Consider the following 19,728-nt stretch of genomic DNA (forward strand, 5'->3'; position numbering starts at 1 on the left):
CTTATCTCTTTCCCAGCCTGTGGAAAGGGGAAAGGGAGGGAAGAGCTCACTGCTTTCCTTTCAGAGGCCACTGCGTACAACCACCTCCGTTCACAGAGCTATCAGGCTGCGCTTGCCCGGACAGCTCTGTTCTCGTGTGTTCCATGGGAATAGCACCTCTGAGACATGAGGCCTGCTCACAGCCCACTGGCCAGGCTGTCACACGGTCAGGCCCAGCCACAAGGAAGCCAGGCAGCCTCAACCTTCTCTCTACAAATTAAAACAGCGTTCTCAAAGTGTGTATGTGTCCGGGAGGTCTGAGAGGTCAAAATCATTCTCATGATAACATGGAGACACTAACTGCCTCTTTTCCTCGCATTCTTTCCCAAGCATATAGTGGAGTTTTCCAGAGGCAGCCTGCATGTAACGGGGCATCGTCAGTCTGAGGGGTAACAGAATGTGTGCTGGATACCCTTACATTAGCAAATTTTTCTCCATTTTAATTTCAAATGCAGTAAATATCCATAGATGAAACCCATATTGACAAAATCTCTTTGGGGTCCTCAAAAACTTTTAAGATGCAAATGGGCCCCAGACCAAAATGTTGATGAACTGTTGAATAGAAGATGAAGAGGGGCAGACAGCAGGCAGAACCAGATGCTATAAATACAGAGGAATTCCTCAGGCCCGCCCTGCCTGTCCGCCCATGGACTCGGGCGACCGCCTGCAAGTTCTGAGTCTGGCTTTTAGAAATGAGGGAAGAGACACCTTTCCTACCAGGTAGGACCCTAGGCGCTGTGGTAGTGACTCGGTGCCAGGCCCGGAGCTCAGTGTTCTGCCTGAAATTTTGTGATTTGCTGTGATTTGCCTCCCTGGGGCTCATTCTGGCATTCAAGGCCCTCCTTACATGGTCAACCCACCTTACAAGAGAGCTGTCTGTACCACTTCTGAATTCTGCTGAGTCTGATTTTCCTAAGCAAAGGGGTCTTCCCATTGAGAGCAGGCCCCATTCCAGCAGCCACACAATCGTCCTCTGGGGAGGGGAGGCCGGAAGTGGGCCCATTAACCAGGCTCTCCCCAACGAGCATTTGTAAACACATGCCTTCTTTATAACATCAGCAAACAGAACATGTTTTCCTATTTAACAGGAAATACAGCCGAATGGCCGGGTTCCCCCAAACGGCCCCAGCCCTCACATGCACGCGGTCTGTGCAGTCAGGACAAGGCCAGTGACCACGGGGCTGACCAAGCCCCTCTGGTTTGCAAGATAAGTTCCCTGAAATCTGCACGTGTCAGGAGTCCCCTGCACTGGTAGGAAAAGGGTCCCACCTCTTCCCAACCCTTGCCTTTGTCCCCTGGCGACCTGCCTGCTGTCGCTGGAGGGCTGCAGTACTTTCCCTGGAACCTGAGTCAGACCAGATCACAGGCAAAGAAATGCATGTCTAACCACGCAAGCCCTTTCCCCGTCACAAAATCTTGAATGTCAACACTGACCACGCAGGGAAGTCCAAGTGCTATTGTCAGGAGTCGCAGCCAAGCCTCAGAATGACACAATTGTACCAGAACCCTGAACGGTCTGAGGAATTAAAAAAAGAAAAAAATCCCCTCCTCCTCCTCTGCCCCCTGGGGGTGGGGGCTCTGCAAGGGAGGCGGGGAGGGAGGCGGCTGGCTGCGGCCGCTGAGGCTGCGCCATTCATGCCTGCGGGGACCGAGGCCCCACGCGGAGCCCAGGCTCTCTGCCGCCGCTGATTGGGCCGCGCGGCCGGCGGCTCAACCAATCCGCTGTCTGGGAAGCGGGGCCATTCATGAAAGCGGCCGCGGAGAGGAAGCTCGGGGGCGGGGTGCGCCGGGTTATCTCTGGGCCTCGCGGTCTCTGCTCGGGCGACTGCGCTTCCGTCCTGCTCTTTCGTCCTTGCCCTCCCGCTGCCTGCACCGGCGAGACCCTTGCAGGCAAGGCCCCGGCTGGGGGCTGAGGAGCAGGACGGACTTTCTGGAAGTGCCTCCCGGGCAGGGCCTGGCAGCCAAACGCTGCCTCCTTCAGTCAACTGTGGCCATGAAGTCATTTTTTTTTACCCCTGCTGATTGAAATCATCTGTTTTCAGTTCCCTGACAAATTCATGGAGTTCCCTCTGAGGCTGGGGCCCCTCGGCTGCACAGTCTGGATCTGTAGCTGTAGCCTAGACCCACACAATTTCCCCTTCTTGGATCTACACGGGCTCCGGTTCCCAGAGCCCCAGTGAAAAACACATCTGTGTGGGCAAGGCCGGTGGGCTTCAGCAGGGCCAGCGAGGATGCGTCTAAAAGCCGTGTTTGTCGGCCTGGCCACAGGCCCCCAGCCCCGGCCCTCTGCTCTTCGGATTCCTGGGGCCCCCACGACAGTGTGGCCAAGGAAAGGCCCAGAACCCCACACATCTGCTCCCGTAAAGGGGAAATGGCCAAGTGGAATCCTGGCCTCAACTCTCTGCAGGATGAACCCCTCATTTCCTCTTGTGTTACAGCAAGTGGCTTAAAAAACACACTCGTGGGGCCGATGTGGGGTTGTATTTTGGGAGTGGCTGTTCAACTGGGAGGAGGGGGGATGTCTGCTCTTGCAATTACCCATTGTAGGAGCTCGCTGACTGGTGCCCTGACTCCACCACCTCCCTCCTCTCTGAGCCTCCGCGTCCTCCTCTGTAAAATGGGCGTAAAAATATCTAGCCCTCAGTCACTGTGAGCATCTAGTAAAATGAGGAACGTGGGGCCTAGCTCTGTGTCTGGTGCGTGGTGGGGACTCAGTGTCTGACATGGGTTGTTGGTGGTGAGGTCAGCAGTGAGGGTCAAGCCCCATTACCAGGCAGCAGGTCATAACACAGACGCAGCAGAGAGCAGTGGGCTCTGGAGGTGTCCCTTGGGGACACCCCTTCTTGGGCTGCTGACACTTCCCCCCTCCCCCATGACACGCTACAGCCCCTGGGAGCATGAGCTCCAGGGGAAATTTTTCTCAATGGAAAGATTTCTTCAGAGCAAGTGTTTCGCAAACCCCTCCTGGGCTGCTGATAATGAATCTTGGCTTCTTGACTTCCAAGCGTGTTACATAAGCCTAAGAGTTTGGTTAAAAAAAAAAGAAAGTATTAAGTATGTAGCTAGAGATAGCAGGCAGGCCGGTTCCGCAGCTGTTCAAACTTTCGGCCACCTTCCCAGGCCGCGAGGACTCCCTGCTCTCAGGCCTGTCAGAACCATGCTGGGGAATGTGAAGTATGAAATCCGGGAGAAGGGGGTGGGGAGCAAAGGAGCCGGGGCTACAGAACAGGCTGCCTCTGGGCCCCTTGCATGGCCAAACAGCCTGCAGGCCTCCCCCAGGCAGGACCCAATCTCACCCCAGCAATTCTGTGTTTGGGGTGGGCAGGGAAGGATGCCCTATCGCGGCGCCCACTACGGTTATAAGCGCAGCAGCACGCAGAGGTGGGAACCCCAAGGCCCGGGGGTTGGGCAGGGTGACGGTTGCCTGCACGACCAGTGCCCCCAGAGGCCATGTGATCCTGAGAGGTGGGGGCCCCTGAGAGCAAATAAGGGAAGCGGGAGAGGAGCGGGCTGCATGGAGAAGCCAGATGTCACCCCTTCTCACTTCTGCTCTGGGGCAAACGGGCTTCTCTTTTCATCTGTTCTCCTGAAGGTGTTGGGGATAGAAGGGTCCATGGGTTTCCTAATCTGGCTCTGTGTTCTGCCCTAGACGATATAGATAAAACTTAAAAATACTCAGTGACCCATTTTAATGTGGGGTTGGAGGCCTGCAGAAGCTCTAGGTAACTTCGGACCGGTCACGTGCCCCCCTGGGCCTTCCTTCCCTGAGTGCGGGACGGAGCCTGTACTGGGTTCTCAGCAACCAGCCAGTGGGAAGAGGACACAGCAGCTTTGCACACCATGCGAACGGGGTATTTTAAAGTGTTGGAGCACATGCCATGGCGTTCAGGAGCGGTGAGTGTCATGAGAAAGTGTGTTGGTCTGCACGGGCTGGGTCATGCGACAGTGACAAATAGCTCCCCAGTCTGGGTGACTTCAAGCAGGGTCAGCAAGCATCTTCTGTAACGGGCCGGAGAGTAAATATTTTAGGCTTCGTGGGCCCCAGGGTCTCTGTTGCAACTTGTCCACAATCACTGTGGCGCAAAAGTAACTTCAGATATAAATGAATGGGCTCTGTTCCAGCAAAAGCTATATTGACATTAACAGGTGGTGAGCCACACTTGGCCCACGGGCTGCAGAGAGCTGGCCGTGGGTCACCCCCAGTAACACTCCTACCTTCACGGAGACCAGACTCACGTGCTCTTAACACTTCTGCTCGCGAGTGAGCTGAATCCCTCTTACAGTGGCCAGCCAAGTCATGTGGCCACACGTGACCTCAAGGGGGACGAGAAGACGAACCCTACCACGTGCCCAGAGAGCTGGAAGTCTATGTAAACAGTGTTTAGTCTCTGATCCCCCCCTCTCCCCCCGCCGACTGGAAGACCCTGTTTCTGGTCCCCTCTTCTGTCACAAACAGACTCTGTGAGCCTTGCAGCTCCCTTAACTCCTCTGGTCTCTACTTCCCCGCGTGTGAAAAAGAGACACGTTTTCTAGGTTCCTCTCAGGTCTGGGAGTGGAACCACCATCATGGACCCCACTTTTCCTAGCAAGGGACAATGGTTTTAGTGGAGTAAAGACAAGAAGTCGCTCAAGATGTCTTTGTCCCCCCCAAAGGCGTATGTTGAAGCCCTATCCCCCAGTGTGAGGGTATTAGGAGCTGGGCCTCCAGGAGGTGGCTGGGGTCAGATGAGGTCCTGAGGGTCGACCCTGTGGTGGTATCGGTGTCCTTCCAAGAAGAGGAGGGACCAGAGCTCGCTCTGTGTGCACACACTTAGGAACCAACCCTGCTGGCACCTTGATCTTGGATTTGCCGCCTCCAGAGCCATGAGAAGTAACTGCGTGCTGTTCAGCCCCAGCTCGGGGCTACGTTGTAGCAGCCAGGATGGACGGACACCGGCGTTTGTAAGCTCTTCCCAACACCCCGAGGTTTGAGCTTCCATTGCACCCGTCCCTTGAGGGTTGGCACAGTGGGCTCACTGGCCACGCGTGACTCTGGGCAGCTGGATTCAGGCTGGGGTCAGGTTGGGGCTGGGAGAGACTGGGGGAGGGAGGAAGGAAGTTTGCTTTCTGATGAGCGGTGGAGTGAACAGGAGAAAACAGACTTCCTCAGGGCCCAGCTCCAGCCACTGGCTCAGGCCCACTCAGACCGCCAGCATGGGAGAGCCACAGGGCTTCTGCCCTGACCGATGGACCCATGTCCTCGCTGTCCCCACGACTGCTCCGATGTCCGGCCCCCACAGGGCCTGCTGGGTTGTCCAATGTGTCTGCGTGCCTTCTCCCTCTCCTCCTTCTGACTCGGGTCAACTGTCGCCCCCCCCCGAGGCCTCCACTGACCACCTAATATTCACCAGCCCTGCCTGCCCTGCCCGCCCTGCCTGGCTCCCCCGAGCCTCCGTCGTGTCATCGGCCCCCAGCTCTGGTCCTGCCAGAGGACTTCAGAGTTTTACTTTGTGTCTCCACTCTCCAAATATGAACTTCATCAGGGCGGGGATTTTTGCCTCTTTTGTTCTCGGCATCACCCTCTCTAACTCCCCCACACCTAGACATGTGCTTGGCACACAGTAGGGGCTCACTATGTTTGTGCCAAAGGATGGAGTTACATCCCTGGAGCGAGGTGGCCACAGCCTGGCTCCGAGTCATCTTTCAGAGGAGGAAACGAGAAACACATCCCAGACACGGGCACGCCGGCATCCGCCCTCGAAGCATCGCGCCCGCTCATGGGCGTGAGCGCAGTGCACGCCAGTGCCAAACGGCCCTGCAGCCCACCCTGGCCGTCAGGGCGCAGCCCTACCTGGGGACAGAAGACACTCCGGCAGGGCCGGAATGGCTCCCCTCCCTTTGCCCCCAAAGAAGAACCCTCTGCAAACACCCCCACAGCCGCCCAACAGCTTCCACCCTCAGGGGCAACCAACACATAGCTCAAGATGGAGCAAAATGATAAAGAAAAATGCCTTCGGGGGTTTGGAAAGCTTTATCTTTTAAGAGAGAAATTTGGGTTTGGGAAACCAGTAGCCGGGTGGGCCCGTGGACACCCTTCTGGCCAGAGTACCCTCTGTTGTAAAGAGGAAAGTCTCTGCGAGCGGAAAGTGGAAATTCTAAACATAGAACCCGGGAGGTAGGGAAGTGAAATCTTTCCTCATCCTCCCTCAGAGCTCGTGGTTTTCACCCCCATCTCAACCCCATCTCTTCGGCCCTGACTCTTGGGGGGGGGGCGCCGCATCTTTGTCCGAATACAGCCATGCACCCAGGTGTGGGGCCCCAAGTGCAGACCCCCAGCGTGGCTGGCGGGGTGCTCAGTGGCCGTCCGGGAGGACTGGGAGCCGGCCAGCTCCTGCTCAGGGCCCAAAGGCCCGGCTGCCTCCTTTCGTTGGATTCTGAAAGGCCTGGGCCATGGTCCCTAAGCCCTATGTGTCACTCTGAACATTGAGATGGACAGTCCCCAGCCCAAACTAGGCTTGCGGCCTTCGGGAGGAGTGGGGCTGTCATGTGATGTGTGTCAGTCTGGCACTAAGCCTCCCGCACACTGGGGCACATTCACCGGCCGTGGCAGAGGAGACGCCCCGAGGCCTGGACTAACGCAGGCCGACCCCACAGTTGCGACCACAGCAATCCTGTGGTCTCTGCTCCCAGCCCCGCCTGCCAACACAGGCAGAATTCTGCGTGCCTCCAAGTCAGGCGTTTCCGACAGTTTTTCCTGCCCGAGTCAGAGGGCAGGATGGGATGGGGTCATCTGAGCCCTTGCTCCTAACGCTGGCCTCCAAAAATAGGCCTTTCTTCCTGTGTCCAGGGCTCTGCCACGGGCCCTGCAGGAAAATGTACATTCCCAAGGCGGACGGAGCATCTGGAAGCTCCAGCTGGCCACACGCTCGTGGGTCGGGCCACAGCCAAGTGTCACAGGACCCTGGGGTGACACCTGGCCCCCCTTCCTCATGGCTCCCATCCCCTTCATTGGGTGAACGATGCACATTTTTTAATCCTGGGTCAGGGCAGAATCTGGGCGTGTTGGGACCAGCAGGTGGGCACTCCAGGGACAGCTCCCCCTGCCATGACCCCGGCGAACCTTCCAAACTTTCTCTTCCCACCATTCTGGAAACCTGTGGCCACCCAGCCCCGCAACAGAGCCCGGGCCGCTGCCCCGGGAAGGCCGTCCCCACGGCGAGAGCTGTCCGGCTGCCCAGGCATGAGTCACAGCCTGCTCTCAGCAGCGCCCTGCGGATTCAGAAGCTCGAGCCGTTTCCTGCAGATAAGTGTTAAGTGCAGGGGAGACCTGGTGGGGGGGGCACTGGAAGAGAGCCCTTCCTTCAGAGCCCCCCAGCACTAATGAGCAATTCCAAGCATAGTTCCAGCAGCATTTAGGGATTTCCTCATCAACATAAACTTCCTCCCATGTTACCTTCGTGTTTGGCATTGGATAGGATCCTTTTTTTTTTGTCTCATTTATTTATTTTTTTCCACTCCAAGACTCCGGGTGAGCAGCGCTTGGCCCCGCTGCGGGCGGATGGGCAGGTGAGGACGCAGGACCGTTTGAAGCGTGGCCAACAGATGGCCGAAGCCCACCTTCCCAGTGTCTCTGCAAGGGCTGGCTCCATTTCCCCTCCTGCGCCTGCTCTGGGGCCGTGATGGGGGCGCAGCTGCGGGGTGCCCACCAGGTCCGGCCTCCCCGACCCAGGCTCCCCCGTCCACCCTGCAAGGCCGGGGCCCTCGGGCCTGGAGGCCACAAGTCGGGGGGACGGCCTGGGGCTTCTGGAAGTGAAGTGACTTCCACCCGGGGCCCCAGGGACCCCCGAGCGGCACGGAGCCGGAGATAAACATGCCAACGGGAGAGTCGTTGGTTGGCAGTGCCTTCTGGAGCCGAGGCCTCTGGTCAGTGCCCGTGGGCTGTGGCCCCGAGCCGGGCACGAGGCCTGCTTTGTGCCACACCTCCAGGTCTCCCGGCCGTCGCTTCCTGCGGCTCCACACAGGCCTGGGAAGGCGAGCTTTGGCCACAGTAGGTGATTTCCTGGAGGACGGGCAGAGGCCTGGAGCTGACAGGCCTCTCCGGGCCTGAGATGAGACTAGATAAGACAAGTTCTGTTTGGGGCTGGGCAGTTTGTCAGGAAATGAGGTAGAGCCTGAAAACGGAACTGCTGTCACCGTGGGTTATTTTGGGGGAAGCTGTCCCTTGAAGGCCCCCATCAGCCCTTCTGAAGACGCCTAAGCAGGCCCTACGGGGCCCGGTGGCCTTGCCTCTGGGAGGAAGACGCTGCCCACTCCCAGCGATGCCCCTGATGCCAGCCAGGGGGCATTTGGGGCCCTCTCTCCGAGGACAGTTGTCCAGGCGGGAGCCCTGCTCGGTGGGCAGTGGGAGGGGCTGTGCCTGCATTTCCAGGGGCAGCGCTGACCCAGGGCCGCCTGAGTAGAGCCCACAATCCCAACACTCATAGCCCGGCAGGAGACAAATGGGCCAGGACGGAAGGAAGGGGCAGATGGACAGATAGACCAAGAGAGGGGTCCACAGGCAGAGGAGGGCATGGATTAGAGGAAGGAGGGAAGGAAGGAGGGAGGGAAGGAAAGAAAGAAGGAAGGGAGGAAGAAAGGAACGAGGGAAGAAGGAGGGAAGGAGGAAGGGTTGGAGGGAGGGAGGGAGGGATGGAGGGAGGGAGGGAGGAAAGAAGGATGCCAGGTGGCACCAAAGTGGTTTTGACTATATAGTTTTGTAGAACATTTCCTTTTCTTTCTTTCTTTCTTTCTTTCTTTCTTTCTTCTTTCTTTCTTACAGGCGGGGAAAACTAAATAAATTAAATCCTAGAGCCCCCTGGACTGCTGCAGTGGGGCCAGCGGTGTGGAAAATTTCTCAAGCAGACAGAGAGGCCAGTCCATCTGAGAGGCTGCAGCCACAGAGGAAGTCCACACGCTGTGCTCTGCCTCCTCTCCAGGAAGGCCTCCTGGCCTGGCCCGGCTCTGATCCCTGCAGCCCCGTCCACTGCTCAGCCCCAGCCAGCCTCAGGGCCCCCTTGCAACCCCAACAGCAGGAAGAGCAGGAAGGCTGCCGGGTGCCAGGGCGTCCAGTGGTGGGGAGGGAAAGCGAAGGCAGGAGATGGGTCCTGAGGCAGAAACGGAGGCTGGAAGGAAAGGGAGCCACCTACATTGCCGGCCATCCATCCAATGTCCCTCCATCTGCCGACAGAACACAGCTTTGGTTCAGGCATCATGACTGGTGCAACCGTCACACTTCCCAGCTTCCCCGGCTGTTGGGTGGACAACAAAATGCCCGAGGGTCTTGGGAAGTTCCAGAGGTCCCTCATCCAGGCACTTCTCACCCCTTCCATGTTTTCCTTCCTGCAGGGAAAGCTGAAGTCACGGCCGGAAGCACAGCAGTCTTGTTGCAGCCATGAGGACAGAGCTGCAGGCCCAGGCCGGTGAGGCAGGGAGGCAGAAGGTGCCTGGGCCCGCGGCGGCCCGGAGGAACTGCATGCCAGCTCTGAGCTGCCAGCCTGGTAGACAGATAAACCACATCCTTACATTGCTATGGTGCGATTTTCTGTTCCCTGCATCCAACACAGCCCTTTATGGTGCTGTCATCAATGAGAAGCCACAGCACAGGGACACAATTCTTCCAGATGAACCAGGCTCAGGCCACCCCAAAATCACAGAGGCCTTGGGGCCGAGAGTCCTTCTGCCCAGCAGCTCCCTGGGAAGGCCCAGCTCCCAGGGAAGGCCACACACGGTTGTAAGAATACCAACATCCGGGAACAAGAGTGGGGCCCTGATGAGGAGACTGTCTCCCTCTCCCAGGGAGGGGCTAAGGCACAGTGAGTGGAGGTGCTGGGGCCCCACGAGCTGTGTAGGTGGGGGCGGGGGGCAAAGCTGCAAGCACCAGGGATGGGCCTGACCCTTGCAGAACATTCCAGGGACAGAGGACTGGTTCTGTTCCAATAGGTTATTCCTCCCTCATTGGTCATTTTGAGGGACAACACTTTGGAACAGAGTCTCTGGCTCCCAGCAACATTCTGCCATGTGGGCCAGGAGAGCGCCCATGTGCTCAGCGCCTGTGCGAAAGCCACGCTCCTGTGACGCTGCGGGGGGAAGGGAGCTGGGATGCGCCGTGGCCGCTGAGACACAGCACACCTCCACAGCCTGGGTGACTTCCTCCCTGGCCAAAACCAGTTTCCCCGGGCCCGAGTCAAGTTGTCCGCAAGTCTGGGCTCCCTCCGGAGGTGCTAGGGAGGGTCCTTCCTGCTCGCCCCGCTTCTGGGGGCTCCGGGGCTCCCAGGCCGTGGCTCCGTGGTCCCATGGCCTCTCCTCTGTGCCATATTCCCCTCTGCTTCCCGCTTAGAAAAATACATCTGGTGGCCTTTAGGGCCCACCAGATAATGCAGGGTGCTCATCTCATCTCAGAATCCTTAACTGGATCACATCTGCTAAGACCGTTCCTTCAAGTAAGGTCACGTTGATAGTCTCCAGGGATTCGGATGTGCCTATCTTCTGAAGAGTCATCACTCAGCTGACCACAACGCCACCGCCTCTTGGAGGCCTGAGCTTGCAGATCCGGAGCCCTGCTCTCGGGGCCCCGAAGCAGCCTCCTGCAGCCCAGGCTCCCTGGGGGCACCCTGCGAAGGGCCACGTGCAAAAACTGCCCCTCGCCACTCAGTTCTGCACAGAGCTACACTGGGACTAATCCAGGCCCCCGGTGCCACCCTCCCCATTCGGAAGCCAGGAAGATGGGATGGAAAGCAAGCCCCAGGGTCGGGCTCACATCTCCGCTCCCGCACTCCCTGGCTCCATGACTTTGGGCAAGTTTTTTCTTCCTGAACCTCTTTGAGCACTACTGTCTTCATACAGAATGCAAGCACCCATTCTAGGAGACTCGAATGCAGCTGCCAAGCACCCAGCTCGAGTACAGACACGCTGGGGCAGCTGTGATCCCTGTGACCGCGGCCAGAGTGGCGACCGGGCACCGTTGCTGAGACGGGCGCTTACAAGCTACTCGGTAAAAAGTGACTTTTCTTCCTTATTTTCTCAACAAGACAAGTTAAGCCCATGACACACCCTTTGAGAAATCCCCAAGCAGTGGAGTTGGCAGCAAAAGTCCCCAAGTCTCATCCCAAACATTCCATCTCAGAGCTCAATCTCTGAGCACCGGCCAGTGGAGCTCGTGAAGCCCAGGCTTCCAACTGACCTGCCGGCGTCCCAGAGGTAAAGGTGCGTGTTGCACCGACAGTTGGGAGAAGGAGGCTTCTGCTCAGGGGCCTTGGTTTTGTTTCCTTCAAGAGAAAGCGGCAAGCCTCCCAGCATATGTGCCCTGGGACCCCGAGGAAGCTTACAGCCCACGGCCAACGCCTTTACCATGATACGTTCGTCCAGAAAGCGCACCTTCCCTGCTCTGTCCAGATGTCACTCTGCAAACTTGCCTCTGTCGGGGCCGCCGTCTACACTACCCATGCCACCTTCTCCCGTAGACACGGCACGCTCTCTGCCCAATGATGCTGAGCGTGGCCCCGTGTGAGAAGGCTTTATGGACATTTCAGGTTTTCAGCAGCCTTCTTAGTCCAGCACACTCTGCCTGGTGCTGGCATGTTTTTGGTAGGGGCTGCCTTCAGGCTGCATTTCAGAACGAGAAGGGGTGTAGAGCCCAGCAGAGACCAGCAGAGCTGCAGCTGGTATGCGACTCATGAAAAGTGGGCGAGAAATAAATGCTGTTTGTATGTCATTGAGATAGTGGGGTTCTTTTTTTTTTTTTAGGATTTTATTTATTTATCTATCAGAGAGAGAGAGAGCACAAGCAGGGGGAGCAGCAGGCAGGAGAAGCAGGCTCCCAGCTGAGCAGAGAGCCCGATGCAGGGCTCAATCCCAGGACCCTGGGATCATGACCCGCGCTGAAGGCAGATGCTTAACCAACTGAGCCACCCAGGCGTCCCAAGACAATGGGGTTCTTATGGAGCCAAAGCTGACTGATACCTTCCCAAAGGGAACCTAACTCTTCATTCTTTGATTTACGGTCATTTGGAATCATCTAATCTCGTCCTTATAGAGTGTGTTCTTTTTGGAGAATCTCAATGCCTCCTCCTCCAGGAAGCCTTCACAAAACCCCCAAGTCCAGATTTCATGTTCTCTCTGCTTGGCTTCAAAAGCACGGGTACTCGCCCTGCCTTACCAAAGTGAGATCGCCAGATTCCCCGTCCATCTCCCCCTACTAGGCTGAAGGTGGCGGGGGGGGGGGTCTGTGATCTTCTTCCTGACTGAAGGAATCTCTAGTGCCCATTGAAACACCTGAGCCCCACTAGACTCTCAGTCAATATTTGTGAAAGGAAGGGAATTTGGAGAAGAGGAAAACACGACACATACAGAAGGAGGCAATCAGGCTACCAGTTGCCAACCAAGGACTCAGAAAGCTGTTTTGGCCCCAGTAGGAGCCACACTGACTCGGGGGTGACATCTTACCCCAGGGAGCCCTCGGCCTCAGCAGACAGGCTCCCCTCCACCCCAGCAGAGCTGAGAGCACAGTCAGGGGACCTTCCAGACAGATGGGTATGACAAAAGCCACCTCTGCTGGTTTGCTCGCACCAACCTGGGCAAAGTGCAGCTGTTCCCGGCGCCCTGGCTGCTTGGAGCGAGTAGCCCGGCCCTGCCTTCCTGTCCGGGCCTCCTCTCCTCCAGCTCCATGCCTGCGTGCCCCCGGCTGGCTCATCTCATGGCCTTCCTCTCTGTCCCCTGCCATGGCTCACCCCCAGACTTGGCAAGAATGGCCTCTCTGGTTGGCCTTGGGCTCTTCTGTCCCATATGCCAGTTTGGCCCTCTGCCCCAGCTAGCCTGGGACACAGGAGCCAGCTCCAGAGTCAGCCTTCGACTGGTCGCCCCACAAGGGCAGCCCTAGCAATGCCAGCGGGGGCAGCAGACCTGGGGAACCCTCAAGGGGACCCCCTGCCTGGGCTGCATCTGCTCCCAAGAGTGCCCGGTTTGTTGGGTATCACAGAATTAGGTTCGAAGTGTTAAGTGACTCTGGAGGTCACCTGGACCTGTCCCCTACTCGCTGCATGAATGTCCCCTGCCTGGAGACTCAGAATCAGAGAGAGGGGAGCACCTCAGCTCTCCTTCCTGACTTCCCCAACAACCTTCAGAAACTATACACACACACTCGGTCCCACCTGGGACAAGGGTCTCTGCAGCCAGGACAAAGCAACTGCTGGCCTGCCCATTTGCCCTCCTCTATAACATTATTTACATGTAAATTGTGCACGTTACGGGGTAGCTGGGTGTGCACAGCGCTGAACCACCCAGGGATCTCTTCCCTTGGAGGCTCTGATGCCATGGGAATGAGCAGGGCCCCAGGTCTGCATTTCCAGCGAACTCCCAGCGCCCGCCCCCCCCCCCAGCTGCTGGCCCAGGATCACACTCCCAGCAGCCCCGCGTGAACTCGATGTCTTACCTGCGGTCTGGAAATTGGCTAATTCAGGAATAAGTGAGCCTTATGCATCAGGTTCAGAGCAGGATGGGCTGAGCAACGTCTCGCCTTCAAGCACAGTGCATGGGCTTGGTGCGGACGAGCACCACTGAATCCCAGCTCGAGGGATGTCAGTGTTGGGGGGTAGGAGCTGGCTGCTCTGAGGCCAAGGTGACCCCTCGCTGATCAGAGGGGCATCCCCAGGAGCACTAGGAGAGAACGCTAGAGAGGGGACACTTGTCCCAGGGGGTTCCCCCCAGCAGTGTGAGGTGACAAGAAGAGGCAGCTGGCTTGAGCAGACCCACACGGCCAGACACGTGCCCACGAGCCACCCCGACTATTCACGACCTTGGAAGAAAGCTGTGGCCCAGACGTCCGCCTCTCAGACCCACCGCTGCCCCTCCTTGCAGACAGGAGTTGATGGAAAAGCAAAGATGCAAGTGTTGGATCTGTCTACACACAGTCTGGAGCCAAAGTCAATGCTGGTCTGTACCACTGAGGCAGGGCCCTGCACTCTGCACACAGGATCTGCCCTGATGACAGGCGGGGGACTCGGAAACGCTAGGTGGGCCTTGTTTGTTTCTCTGAGGGGCTTGCAAAGAAGCCAGGTCCGTCCAGGCTCCAGGGCCTGAGACCCACATCCCAATTCCACCACCTCCCTATTCCCCAGGGTTAGGGAGGCTCTAAGCTCCTGTCATATGGGAATCATAGTACCACTCACCACCCAGGCTTGTTCTCAGGCTTGGACGTAATGATATATTGACTATAACACAAAAGAATATATCCGAGGCCAAAATAAACATGGGTCCACACCCCAAAGTTGGAGTTCCCCGAACTTGTCTGACCATAAGAAACTCCCCAGATACTTGTGATGAGGACAGGTCCCCTGGCCCCACCCCTACTGCAGGGGGAAGTATGCATGTGTACAAAGCGCCTTGATGATTTCTATGAGAAGGGAATTTCGGGAACTGCTGTCCCCATTCAGCCGTCCAACGGAAAAGCAGAGCCCAATGCAGCACCTGGCTTGGACTGAGCACAAAATGAGACGAGGTGTCAGGAATTTTGAGGGTGAATGACCTCATATGGGGCTAAGATGGCACCAGGGCACCTCAGACACCAGGAGGCAGGTGTCCTGGGCCTCCTTCCCAGCAGGCCTAGAGGACAGCAGAGGTCTTTGGCTAACTTGTGAATACAGAAGGGCAGATTACTTTCGGGCCATTCCAAGGGTGCAGCGAAGAGAAAATGGGCTTTGAAGTCAGGCAGACCTTTGTTTAAAACCTGTCACACACAGCTGCGTGGCACGTTCCAGACCTCTCGCTACTCAAAGTGTGGTCCTCTGGCCAGCAGCAGCCACATCACAGGGGTGCTTGGTAGAAACACAGGATCCCAGGCCCCACCCCAGACATCCTGAGTCAGTGTCTGCATTTTAGCAAGCTCTCCGGGGCATCCTATGCACTTGAGAGTTTGATAAACATTGTCCTCACCTCCTGATGCCCTGATGTCCTCAGCTGCCCAATGGGAAATTACTGCATGTCTGTAAGAATCCCTGCAGCTCCAACAGACATAAAGGTCAGTTGTAAATAGTGCAGTCAAGAGCTGTGACAGCTGCTGAACCTGGCAGCCCAGAGCCAGACATGGGTCAGGGTTAGCGTCACCCGGGTCACTCTACCTGCCCCTCTGAGGCGTCCTGGTGATGCCTTGCTTTGCCTGTGGTTTCACTCTTAGCCTGGGAACTAGATGTTGTCAATTTTTTAGTGTAAAGTTTGTATTATCCTTTTAACATCCATAGAATCTGCAGCGACAGTCTCTCTTTTCATTGTTGACATTTGTGATGTGTGTCCTCTCTCTTTCTTCTTGATTTAATTTTGTTGATCTTTCCAAGAACAAGTTTCTGGCCTTGTCGATCTCCTCCTATTATCTCTGTTTTGCGTCTCCTTGGTTTCTGCTCTTGTCTTTATTACTTCCTTCCTTTTGCTTACCTTGGGTTTATGTTTCTCTTCCTTCTCTAGTTTTATTTCGAGGAACTTAGGTCATTGATTTTGGGTTTTTCTCTTTTCCAATATCAGCATGTAATGATCTACATTTTCCTTTAGGCACTGCTCTAGCCGCATCCCACACATTTGGAAATGTTTCTGCTGTCATTCATTACTTTAAACCTAACTGATACTCACAAACCAGTGTGTGGTCTGTCTTGGTAAATGAACCAGGTGCACTTGGAAAGAAATATCAATTTATAGATCAGGATGATTAATCCTGTTTTTCAAATCGCTTACATATTTATTGATTTTTTTTTTTGTCTAGTTCTGTCAGTTATCAAGAGAGGAAGTTGAACACTTTAGAATGATTGTCGTTTCTGTCTCCCTTAATTCTGTCAATCTTTGTTCATGCATTTTGAGGTTCTACTGTTAGGTACGTACACGTTCAAAATTGTTGTGACTTCCTGATGAGTTGTCCTTTCCGTTATTATAAAATGTCTCTTCTTATCTCAATTATTACACTTTATCTTGAAGACTATCATCTCTGATATTGATAAGGTCTCTACCTTTCCTATGCTTACCATTTACATGGGATACCTTTCCCATTCCTTTACTTTTATTCCATGCTTTTGTTTAAGGTACATCTCTTGCAGGCATATGACGGAGCATATGGTTGAGTCTTGCTTTTCTTTTTCAGTCAGACAATCCCTTCCTTTTAATTAAGCTATTTATACCATTAACATTTAGTGTAATTATTGATATGGTTGAATATTTTTCACCTTACATTTCCATTCTAAGTTTTCCTTTTGGTTCATTTTTATATTTCTTTCTTCTCTCCTGAGATTTCTAATTTTTTCACTCATTCTTGATGTATTTTCCTTCACCTCACTGAGTATAATTTTAATAGTTCCTTTAAAGTTGTTGTCTGATAATTCCAACGTCTGGGTCATCTGGGGGTTCATATCTGTTGATTGTTGATTTTCTGGTTCTTTGAATGTTAAGTAATTTTTCTAAGATTTTATTTTTAAGTAATCTCTACACCAAATGCAGGGCTCAAACTCATGACCCCGAGATCAAAAGCCACATGCTCTACCAACTGAGCCAGCCAGGCACCTCTGAATATCCAGCAATTTTATTATATGCTGGACATTGTGAATGTTATTTTATGTTGACTCTGGGCTTTATTATAGTCCTCTGAAGAATGTTGATATTTTAAATTTATCTGACAATTAACCTGATTAGACTCATACTGTAAGCTCTGCCTTTCCATCTGTGGTTGGTGGTGGAAAACTCATTTCAATTCTTTAAGCCTTTGCTCTGCTATTCTGAGTCTCTCTTCTACATGTGTGGTTCTGGGTGGCCTGGCACTTGTGTGGTGTCACACCCAAAATTCTTCCCCAGCAACAGTCCTAACTGGTAGCATCTATGGTTGCCTAAGCTCCTTTCCCTGATTCCTCCAGGTAAAAAGATGGTCAAGATCCTCTTGGCATCTTAGTCACACATCTCACACCACACTGCTCTGAGCTTGCAGCCCGCCTGGGAGGAAAAGCCATCAAAGGTGGAGAACTCATCACCCCCGTGCCACCTCCACTTTAAGTTTTTACTCCCTTCAACAAGTTCCCTGCATTTGTTTACTTTTCAGAATCTTCGGGTAGTTTTATTTTTTGTCCAAAGATCACCATTGTTATCAGTGGGAGAGCTAGTCTGTGAAGGAGTCCAACCACCATACCAGAAGCCAGCTCTCTAGGCAGAGGGTTGGCAGTGCTGACGGGCTTAATCTTCCTGCCCATGATAAAAGTGGGAGAACAGAGACCAGGAAAAAAAAAAAAAAAAAAAAAAAAAAGAACGACTAAATATAAAGGAGCCATGACTTGCTAGATATGAATATCAAACCATTTCTCAATGCCAACTTTTCTGATAGTCCCAGATTAAGAAAAGAACTTGGAGCAAAGATCAAATTCAGGTTGAAATCAAGAGATTTTGTTCAGATCTCATAAAGTTCTAAGTAGGTGCACAGAGACCTATACAGCAAACAAGAGGGCCTCAAAATCTCACAAGTGCATGCCTCATGGGTCCTCCTCATGAAATATAAAGCTGTTCATAATCTTTGGAGAGGCTCCCCACAGCAGTGTCATGGGAAGCACAGAGGAGAAAAGAGCTTGTCTTAAAGAGCGTCATATTGTCTTAGCTTGTAGAATGGATTATAAATGGATTCATTTAAAAATCCTTAAAGTTTTTAAAGAATTGTATCAACTCCAACTAAAAAAGATAGAGACAGCTCAAAATAGAAAGAGGACTTTGGACCCCCAAACTTCTATGGGCAGGCAGGAAACAGGCTGGGAAAAAGACTCAATTTTAAGTATGGGGTGCTCTGTATGGAAGAGGAAGCCTGGCTCAGAGGGCCAAACCCAGAGCCCAAAGCCCAGAGCCTGAAGCCATAGGGACTCATTGCCAAGCTGTGGAACTGAGCCCCAAACAGGGAACTGACAACACACGACGGGCTAGATGTCAGAATTGCTATGGACCAATGGCTGCCATATTTACATGTTGGAATTTCCATTGGCATTCCTATGGTAGCTGTCCTTTGCCTGTCCCAGCACTGCATTAGGGTGTGAGGGTCAGATAACTTGTTTCTGCTTCATGGTTGCCACTCAGGGAGCTCTTTGGAGGAGGCGTGTTCAAGAACCCACATCTGAAGACCACTCTTCACCTGGAGTTGATGCAGAACATGGGATCCTGGACCTTTAGCTCAATGCTTAATGGGATGAGAGTTGCTGGAAGGGAACTGTGTAAGTAAAAGGAGGAGTAGACTTTCCTGTGGGAGAAATGTGAATTGTTGAGGCCAGAGGACAGCCTGTGGCGTATTATATTTTCCAAACATGACCACAGCAATATTTCCAGGTCCGTGTGTTCTTCTGAACCCCTTTGACCCCCTAGCACAAGGCGGAGTCCATTTCCACTTGGACTTGTCTTGAACAGATTGTGGCAGTAGTGAGGCTGTGTGATTTCCAGGGCCAGGTCATAAACATCAATCTATCCCATCCCTCAGTCAGCGATCACTCTTGGAATCCAGCCACCATATTGTGAGGAAGCCTAAGGCACACACACAGGCCACATGTAGGCGCTACAGCCAATAGCCCCCGCTGAGGTCTCAGCTGAGAACCCCTCATGAACTGCCAGATGTGTGAGTGAGCGAGCCCTCCTTGCTATGCCCTGTCCAAATCCCTGATCCACAGAATCTGCGAGCATAATAAACGGTGAGTTTACACCATGAAGTTTGGGGTGACTTGTATTCGACCACAGTAACCAGAGCAATGGTTTTGCAACAGATTCAGGTAGTAGCATATTGTCACACTTTCTACACCGGAAAGCGGGCTGGTCATCAGAAATGCAGGAGAAGGCTGATTCCTACCCAGTCACTGGAAAGGGGTGAGTGTCTTCAGGGGAACACACAGCATCCTCTGTTTCTCTCCCTTGTACCAACTGGAATTTGAAACTGCAGGGAAGGAGCAAAGTCCAGCAAATTTCTGGAAAGGTAAAGGAGAAGGGGGCTGCAGCTCTCTGTGGCTGCTCCCTCTTCAGCAGAGAACGGAAGAACGTCTCCCAGCTGCTTGCATCAAATCGAAACTTGAGCTTTAGATCCAGTGTCCTGTTTCTTCCATTCTTCTGCTTGTGTTCCCTTTGCCTCTATTGCATTATTTTAGTGTGATCTGCATCCTCACTCCGCCATAGGTGGCCTTCCGCCCAGCAGCACTGCACGGCCAGGCAGGAGCCTTGCTCGACCCAAACTCGCTGGGTTGGAATGATCAGGGCTCTACAGGTGATATGCAGGCTCCACAGAAGTGGAGAAAGGCTGCTCTATACTGACTCATCAGCAAACCCGATCTCTGGGAGAGCAGAGGGACACTCAGCCCCAGGGGCAGAGTCAGAACACGTTAGACCTGTATGGAAGGGCTGCTGCTGAGCAGAGTGGTGCAGCCCACACCCCTGGAGGCTGGTGCACGCCAGCACTGAAGGAGCCTCGTGTGGTGTCTAGCGTGGGGATGGCCAATGGTTCATCATGTGCAAACCTGGTTGATGGGTGTTCGTCCCACAAGCTGGGCTGAGGATGTTTTGGGAGGGGGAGTCTAGACTCTGCAAGAGAGAGTGCTGTGATCAATTAGTGATGTCTGCCAGGGCTGAGCCGGGGGGGGGGGTGCCAAGTGTGTTATTTATTCTCCTCCCCTAGAACAAGCAAAGTTCCTTTCCTGCCTT

Source organism: Ursus maritimus, unplaced genomic scaffold (assembly GCF_017311325.1).
Source record: "Ursus maritimus isolate PB19 unplaced genomic scaffold, ASM1731132v1 scaffold_23, whole genome shotgun sequence".
In the NCBI taxonomy this organism is placed as follows: domain Eukaryota; kingdom Metazoa; phylum Chordata; class Mammalia; order Carnivora; family Ursidae; genus Ursus; species Ursus maritimus.